We start from the raw sequence: 8,128 nt of genomic DNA, 5'->3' as shown, positions 1-8,128 counted from the left end.
TGTGTGTGTGTGTGTGTGTGTTAGTGCATCGCCTGGATAACGAATCAGAAACCTTAAAAACCCATAGGAAGCTGTTATAATCCGATTCAACAAGACCCGAACGGGACCTATTACCAAAGGTATTTATCATCCCGCGAAGTGTATGTGAACTCTCTCTCTCCGCGACAATCCTTTTCCAATAGATTTGTAAATAAACCCTTGTTAATTGTTAAGTGTATCTGAGTCACTTCCAATGTTATCTCTCGAATCGACATTACGAATCCGTCTGACCACGTACGGAACAGCTCGCGCGACGGCGTGACGTAATCGCCGTCTCGGTTTCCGTGTTTCGAGAAACACGGTGGTGTCAATCCTGACAGGGTACCAAAGAGGTGCCGACCCGAAAGGTCACAATAATAAAGTTGTTAAAAATTTTCAGTACTTAACAGATGCATCTATTGTTCCTAGTTCATAGAGAATATTTCAGTATTACAAGTATTACTGCAGAAGGTAGCATCATTAAGTGACCCATAGTTTGAGAAACACTAATCTGAAACATTTTAAACTTCATACAAGTGTCATGCTTCAATGACAACACTTGTGGCTTGGGTTATACATATTTTGTTTCCATTTTAGCAATTTTTTGATGGGTATACACTAGTGTAGGTTATCTGTACAAAATGGCAGTACATCAAATACTCCTATACTAGGAATTTCAAATATACCATGAACTAGACTGTAGGTGAAATTTTTTGATTTGATAAAATTTATAGTGATTGATGATTATTTCTCAAAAACATTTTATTAAAAGAATGTAATCAATGTGATGCTAAATAATAAAATTTTATGAATGAAATAAATGTTGACTATTATACTGAAGTTTAATTGTAATTTAATGTCAAAATTTTTGCATGTTGCAATAACTTCAAAGTTAAAAAGTATCTTCTTCATGATATATTGAAATAATGAAGTTTTGATTTTTCGTACAATAGAAGTTAAAACTTAGTACAATTATATTGACAAATCAAAGTACCTATTCTATTTGGCAGGTTGTAATACATTCCATTTTGAGTAAGCCCAACATGCAATGGAATTGACGACAAATAATGCCTTTAAACACTTTACTTGTGAAAGAGACTGGATTGGATTCGACTTTGGATCAGTGCCACAGTAAGCACCTGGTGGTCTGATATATTTTGAAGATTAGTCATACGTTAATCACATGACATGACAACTTTTGATAATTCAGCATTGTTGAATACTGCCAACTGTATCAGATGATAAATAATATATGTATAACTAGGTTATCAGATTTTATTATTATTGTATATAACCATCAACAATTGTATTTAATAATAATCTACAGTACACCTTTCACCCATTTCCAGCAGCCACCTGACATTGCAAATTCAAAGTGCAAACATTTGATTTTTTGTGCAATATTTGGAAACAAAAGGTATAGTTAGCACAACCAAAGTGAGCTGTTAGATTGGTTCATCTTAATATGCTATAAGGGAAATTGATAAAATGATACATCATCTTTTCTTAATTTNTCAGTTCAGGTAAGTTTTTTACATAATTTGCTTATAGAAAATACAAAAATTCACATAAACAATAATTGTAGTAATTGTTAAATAATGTTTATTTCGATTCTTTTATATAAGTGATTTTAAATAAAATAATACGATAAATAAATTTGTGTATATGCATACATAAGAAATGACTAAGTAATAATAATAATAGTAAAGTTTGCTAATACATTTCATGTTTTTTTTTCTTTACAGATAAATATCAAAGCCTAACTTTCTAAAAGACGAAAATCATGAAAGCCATTGTTTTATTCTTCCTCTTAGCTTTTGTATTTTGTACTCTAGGTAGGTGGAAATGACGTTTTTTAATACGTTTCCTCTCCAAGAAAAAAATAATTCGTTTCTTTTATGTTCCTTTATGTATTCTTTATATTTCTTAATATAGAATTTATAAATCTAAATTAGGATTAACAATAGAAACAGTTTATTATAATATTAATGAATTTGTATAACAGAGGTGCCTGTGGAAGCTGATCGCGGCTGTCCATCTGATCGACGATGTAATGCATATTGTCGGAAAATCGGTAGCAGAGGAGGATTTTGTACAGGACCTAGGAAGTTAAGATGTGCTTGTTTACGTTAGAAGGTTACTTGTTTCAAGATTTAATAGAAAAATACAAAAAATTCGCTTTATTTTTCATTTAAAAAAATCTATTTTGTTTTTTTATATCTAAAATTTGTAAGACTGTAGCAATGCAACATTATATGCAACATATTTGTAATTTGTTATAAATTTAAATAAATATCTTCATAGTGATTTTGCGGTGTCTTTCATAGAGAAGAAACATTTTAAATCAGTCGCGATAATTGCCCTCATATTACTGCATTGTTTAATTTTAATGCTGGATGTCATGCAGAATAATCCGAAAATAGTTATAACAGCAAATGCTCACATTGAATTTTTTTTTTCATTTTCTTTATTTTTCACATTTTGAACTGTGTCATGTTATGAACCACAATATCAAATGTTAAAATTCTTCTAAGAGGTAATAAGAAGTTAATAATTGTGTGGGAATTGGAAGAAGCGTTGCATTTCCCATCAAAAATAGACAAATAAAACATGCCAGTAAGTGTACAATATGTAGAAACTACACTATTAGGATGTGTACAAATTGTGGATAACAAAAGTATATTAAGACAAACTAACCTTTTGTTATGTTGTAGACAACAATCTCGGACACCGAAGCCGTGAGACCGAAGAGGGATTGGAAAACTACCAGTCCGAAATGCATTGTTAAATAGGATAAATAAAGAGAACTGTTTTAGTGTTTTAATTAATCTAGGTCTCTCTGATTCCTGTATATGTAGTCAGTCAGTGACTTTTTTTTACTTGGAGGGGAGTCACTACTGTCACTCCTGATGTAAGACATCAGATTATTAGATCGAATTTCATCTGCTATTATTAAAGGTACCGATTCAAGTGACAAAGAATTTTTAAAGAAACTTCTCACTAATGATAAATATTAATGACTTTTTAACAATAAGGTATGTTCAGTTCAGTTATTAAAAGTTGATTTTAACACGTTGTTTTTTTTTGTTAACTTCTTTATTTAGCCTTTACAATTATAGGTACATTACTTACTTACCCCAGTAGGCTTTATTTTTTTTGTGGGTATTATCTCAGAATTTTCCCGGTTTGAGAAAAAAATATTATGGTAAGCCTATGGTATAGAACATGACCCTCTCTATCTCCTCACCCCTCGACCTTTAACCATCAAAATTTAATAGCATCAATGCCTCTTGTACACAAACTGCTGTGCCAAATTTAGTTTCTTTATCTTCACCCCATCCTGAGATATTAAACGAAATAGACACCAACACACGCACTCATACATACATACATACATATCGACTGAATTTTTTGCCGTGTTTTTACTTTTTGGGTGTTCAGGAGGTCTCAAAACGTAGAGATTTACAAAAACTCTGAGGGTCAAATTTGAGACGATTCCAATACTTTTCCTTGTTATGAGACCATTTCACTTTTCTTACATGAGACTATTTCACTTTTCTGTGGCCATGGCCGAACCCAATGATCATCCTGGCAAGAAGGTTCACTCAGTGTCCACAGGTCAAATAGAGTAAAAAAATAAAAAATAAAAATAAGAAAATGAAAACGGAATTAAAATACTGTAATAATTACAGTACACTTTCGAATATTTATTTAGATTTATAACAAATTAGAAATACGCTAATATCAAATTTCATTTATATACACCTACATATTTTAGATACAAAAGAAAAAAAATATATTTTTAAAATGAAAACTTATGTCAATTTTTCATTTCTTTCAATGATTTCAATTAAATCTTCAGACACGCTACACTTTCTGACGAAGACAAAAGTGTATGACAATATGAAATTGAAAATGTCTCAGAAAATCTACAATATCCTCCTGCAGCTCCTTGGTTCTTACAAATATTATCACATCTTTGTGTATCATTTGGACAGACATTCATAACTTCTTCTGATATAATCTCTGTTATAAAAATATATAGTGTATTAATGTTGTAATAAACTGATTAAATTGTTAATCTTAATTCAGATCATTAAAATCATGTATCAAGCTATATCAAGAATATACAGTAGACCCTCCTTAACACGGGTTCACGTAACACGGATTCGTATAACACGGCGAAAAAATTGCGATCGTGTTCGTATAACACACTAAAAGAGACTCGTATAACACGGTAAAAGAATGAGACTGATTGTAGTGGTCTAATCCGGACCAATAGTCGCCGTCCAGCACCATTCGTATATACGGAGAGTTTAGACGGGAAAGTTAAGTTTACTATCGTCTGTACAGTATATAAATTACGTACTGTAAGTCTAATACTGTAATTTTATAATTTTTACGTTATCTAAAATTTTGTCTTTAGTCATCAGAATAACTTATCAGGAAACGCGTCCGCGACGAAAACAAGCTTAAGCAATGGCGTCTTCGAACGGTACGCACTCGGTAAGTAATCCTACAGTTTTTTTGTTTATAGCATAGTTTATATGCATTATTCCCAAAAAATTATACGTGATTTGGAAATGTTCGAGTCAAATTAGTCTAGAATCGATTAATTTTATGGAAGAAAACCTTTCAAACAGCCGTAGCTCCTAAACTGCACAAGTGCCGGGCTGTGATTGGCTCATGTATTTAAGTGACTCGTACAACACGGAATTCATATAACACGGAACGTATCTACTGTATTATAGGGGGGTCTACTGTATATAGAGAGTAAGTAATAAGAAGGATGCATTATTTATTCTTGGAGAAACTACTTATTGAATTATTCAATTAACTATACTAAAATACGTCTTTTTATTCACATGAAGAATAAAATATATAAGCCAAGAGGAAGAATGAAACAAATCCAGGTAACTCTTAGAAATTACCAGTATTGACTATAAAAGTACGAAATCCCTGATAAAATGTCCGGATTCACAGATAGAATTCTTACATTCTGTTCAACTGAAGGTTATGAAATTTTATATTACAAGAGGTTTTTTTCATTTTCTTCGCTTGCATTTCAAGGCCTTTTTTAAATCAATCTTTCAAAGCAACATCCCTTTTTCGGTCCTATTAGAAGTCGTCGGAGTCACGATACAGTTCTCAGGAGATAATGGGTCCGCTGTCTCAGTTTCAACTAACGTCAAATGCATCCTTCCTGCTTCTTCGACAAGAAAATATAGAATTTCTTTGTTGTTCTATACAAGATGTTGAAAGTCTCAAAATTTTTATACAAATGTCTTTAGGTTAAAAATCAGATTCATTTTACTTCAAATTATTTTTGAAAATTGAATACAACTATTCAGATCTAGAACAAAAGATCTGGGTCTCTCCACATCTACTCTTTGTAGTAGCATATTGACAAAGAAAAATGAGAATAATACAGCTACTGTATTAATTCTTGGCAGTATTTATAAAATCAATGATTAGTTTTTGACTTATAACTTTAAATCTTTTATTGAACTGAGCAAGTGAAGATCATTTCTTTACACTCCAATGTCATTGGATTTAAATTACTTGAAAAATTTTCAAACTTTTTTGCAAAAAGTAATGTCTTATTGTTCCTCAAAATTCTAATTTTTTAAATGTGGACCTGATGGATCACATGTAATCGAGTAACTCTCAGCATATTTACATTAAGATTTAAACTTTAATATCTGGTATATTTAGCCAAATTTATATGTTAATAATAATTAATGAACAAAAGGTTTTTCAACAAGATTTTATTATAATTACAAATAGTACAGTTCATGATACCAATATCAGATTTAGTTTAAACATTTGTAAATCTGATTGAGACTAGTTGTTAATGCCTAGTACAATGGTTCAAAACATGTATTGTTCCAATGAATATTTCCAAATAAAAATACAATAGACACATTTAAGGCACAAGGCTATGATAAACATCTCTATGACTGTAAATGACAGAAGTGCTTTTAGTTGAATTGTTCACAAATGTTTCACTCTTCTGCTACATAAGCAAGTTACATCAGATATTTTATAGTCAAAATAACATACTAAAACTGTATACATTTTTTAAATTGGAATGCTAGGATAAAATTTTTGATTTTGTGCAAACAAATGTCTTTCTTGCAAAAAAAGCAAATCATGACTAGGTACATGATTTTATGTGAAAATTAAATTATTATAAATGATTATTTAAACAAACTGTAGCAAAATTTTAGTAATTTTTTTAAAATTTTAATGGTCCCTGTCACACTATTTGAATGTAAATTATTGATGTGAAATAATTCATTTCTGGCTGGTGTTTATAAATAACAATTCAAAATAGAATTTTTTCCCAAGATTTAAAATTTTACTACAGCTTGAATGAAAACTGAAATGTTTGTGTGATACTGATCACTTATATTTACGCCTTACATCGATATATGAAAATATAGGTACGCTATACTCATACTCTACCGATACAGTAAGCCAGCGTGCATCAAATTAAACAACATGATTCACATAATCAACAGATTATAAAATTAATATAAAATTTAACTTTGCAACAGTTTAATATGATTTGTCTCATTCTATTGCTAAATATATGTATGTATATAGATATATAATTTATTTTTTTTGGAATGTTTTTTGTTTCGTATACAGGAGAAAAAAAAATTAGCATTATTTTGCCAACATTTAACAACACAACAGCTAGTTAACATTGAAAAATTTGCTCATCATTAATTAATTAGCATCTTTAGCACTAAAGAATTTCAAAACAAAGCTATACAAAAATATATATTTTGTACAAATCAAGAAAACAATTGTTCATTTTTTTTAAAATTAGTCCCATAAACTTACAGTAACTAAACTTTCTAAAAGTAATTAAAAATAAAGGAATGCTAATTTAGTAAAAAGTCATTGCTAATATACAGCTAGAAATTCAAATTTAAAAAAAAGTAGGAATGCTATTAATAAGAAGTTTATGCAAGCTGCACTTAATAAATTAGCAGCAAAGCATTTCTCCCTTATCTCTAAATAATATATTCTTCTAAAAATATACTAATATAACAAACAATAGACATTTTAACTGATGTAAATTCTCAAAAATGGAAGATACTTCTCCTCTTCTTTTGAAATGCTGTAACAATAATAAAAAAATCTGTAAATATTTTCTTTTTAATAACATAGATTTAGTCAACTTTTTAAAAGAAAACAAAAATTATATCTAAAAGATATATTATTAGAAATCAGATTTATTGCATTCTTATTAGTATTAATCCAATAACCAAATATAATTTTTTTCAATTTTTAATAGATTCTCATAAATTATATTTATGAACTTTTATAAGTTATAATTTGAAATTGCTAAGTATTTCTTTTATAACCACTTATCTTTGAAGTATCAATTAAATGTCCTTGTTTGGAATGAGATTCAAATCTCATTTCAAACAAGGAAGTTATATTGAATATTACTTCCAGAATCTGAAAAAGACATTTACAAAAGAAGGGACATTATTGTCCCTTCTTTTGACAACAAATTCTTTTGCCATTATATTATTCTTAATTTCCTAACAAGATTTAAATTGGTTGCTAACTGCATAGTGTGGATATACTGTCAAAACTCCAAAAATATATTCTTCAAATTTGACCCACAATTCTGACTGAGAAATAAGGAATTGTTCTATACAAGGTGTTGAGTCTCAAAATTTTGATTGAGTCTCAAAAATTTGTTTAAATGTGTTGTGGTTTTCTATTTACAAATAAAATATAATGATAATACTTTAGCTTTTGTGCATTAAAATTCAAGTTTTATAAAGCCTAAAATCACTGTGTCTTTAGAAAATGTGAAAAATCTTTTATGCACTGCAGCATTGTTGTTATCATGATTTTTCCCAAACCACAAACACATACCTTGTCTAATTCTCTCAGAATCATTTTTTGTCATCAACTTGTTTTATTACAATAGGTAGTTACCTATTTTTATCTTGAAAATATGAATTTTCATTTAATTCTTCCTCTCTATATACAATATCATTATACTATTTAGAAACTGACTTACAGTATAAAAAAGTCAAAACAAAATTGCTATTAAGTGAATTTTAATGATTAATTATAT

At 29.2% G+C, this 8,128-nt stretch overlaps 1 protein-coding gene and 1 long non-coding RNA gene across 2 annotated transcripts in view; one reads left to right on the top strand and one right to left on the bottom strand.

Moving 5' to 3' along the window:
* The first annotated feature begins 1,722 nt into the window (after positions 1–1,722).
* Positions 1,723–2,326, top strand: LOC111641735. The gene is made up of 2 exons (XR_002759460.1): positions 1,723–1,853; positions 2,024–2,326. It is a non-coding gene; the product is annotated as an uncharacterized LOC111641735 (long non-coding RNA).
* A 3,445-nt stretch (positions 2,327–5,771) lies between these two features.
* Positions 5,772–8,128, bottom strand: part of LOC111641921 (mitochondrial glutamate carrier 1-like) — a 17,514-nt gene continuing 15,157 nt past the window's right edge. Inside the window, exon 5 of the mRNA XM_023388181.1 lies at positions 5,772–7,150. The gene's annotated coding sequence lies outside the window, so the exon portion shown is untranslated. The remainder of the gene's footprint in view (positions 7,151–8,128) is intronic.

This window comes from Centruroides sculpturatus, unplaced genomic scaffold, assembly GCF_000671375.1.
Source record: "Centruroides sculpturatus isolate CEXI.00-Female unplaced genomic scaffold, Cexi_2.0 scaffold130, whole genome shotgun sequence".
Lineage (NCBI taxonomy): Eukaryota > Metazoa > Arthropoda > Arachnida > Scorpiones > Buthidae > Centruroides > Centruroides sculpturatus.
This window is presented reverse-complemented; position numbering and strand designations above follow the sequence as displayed.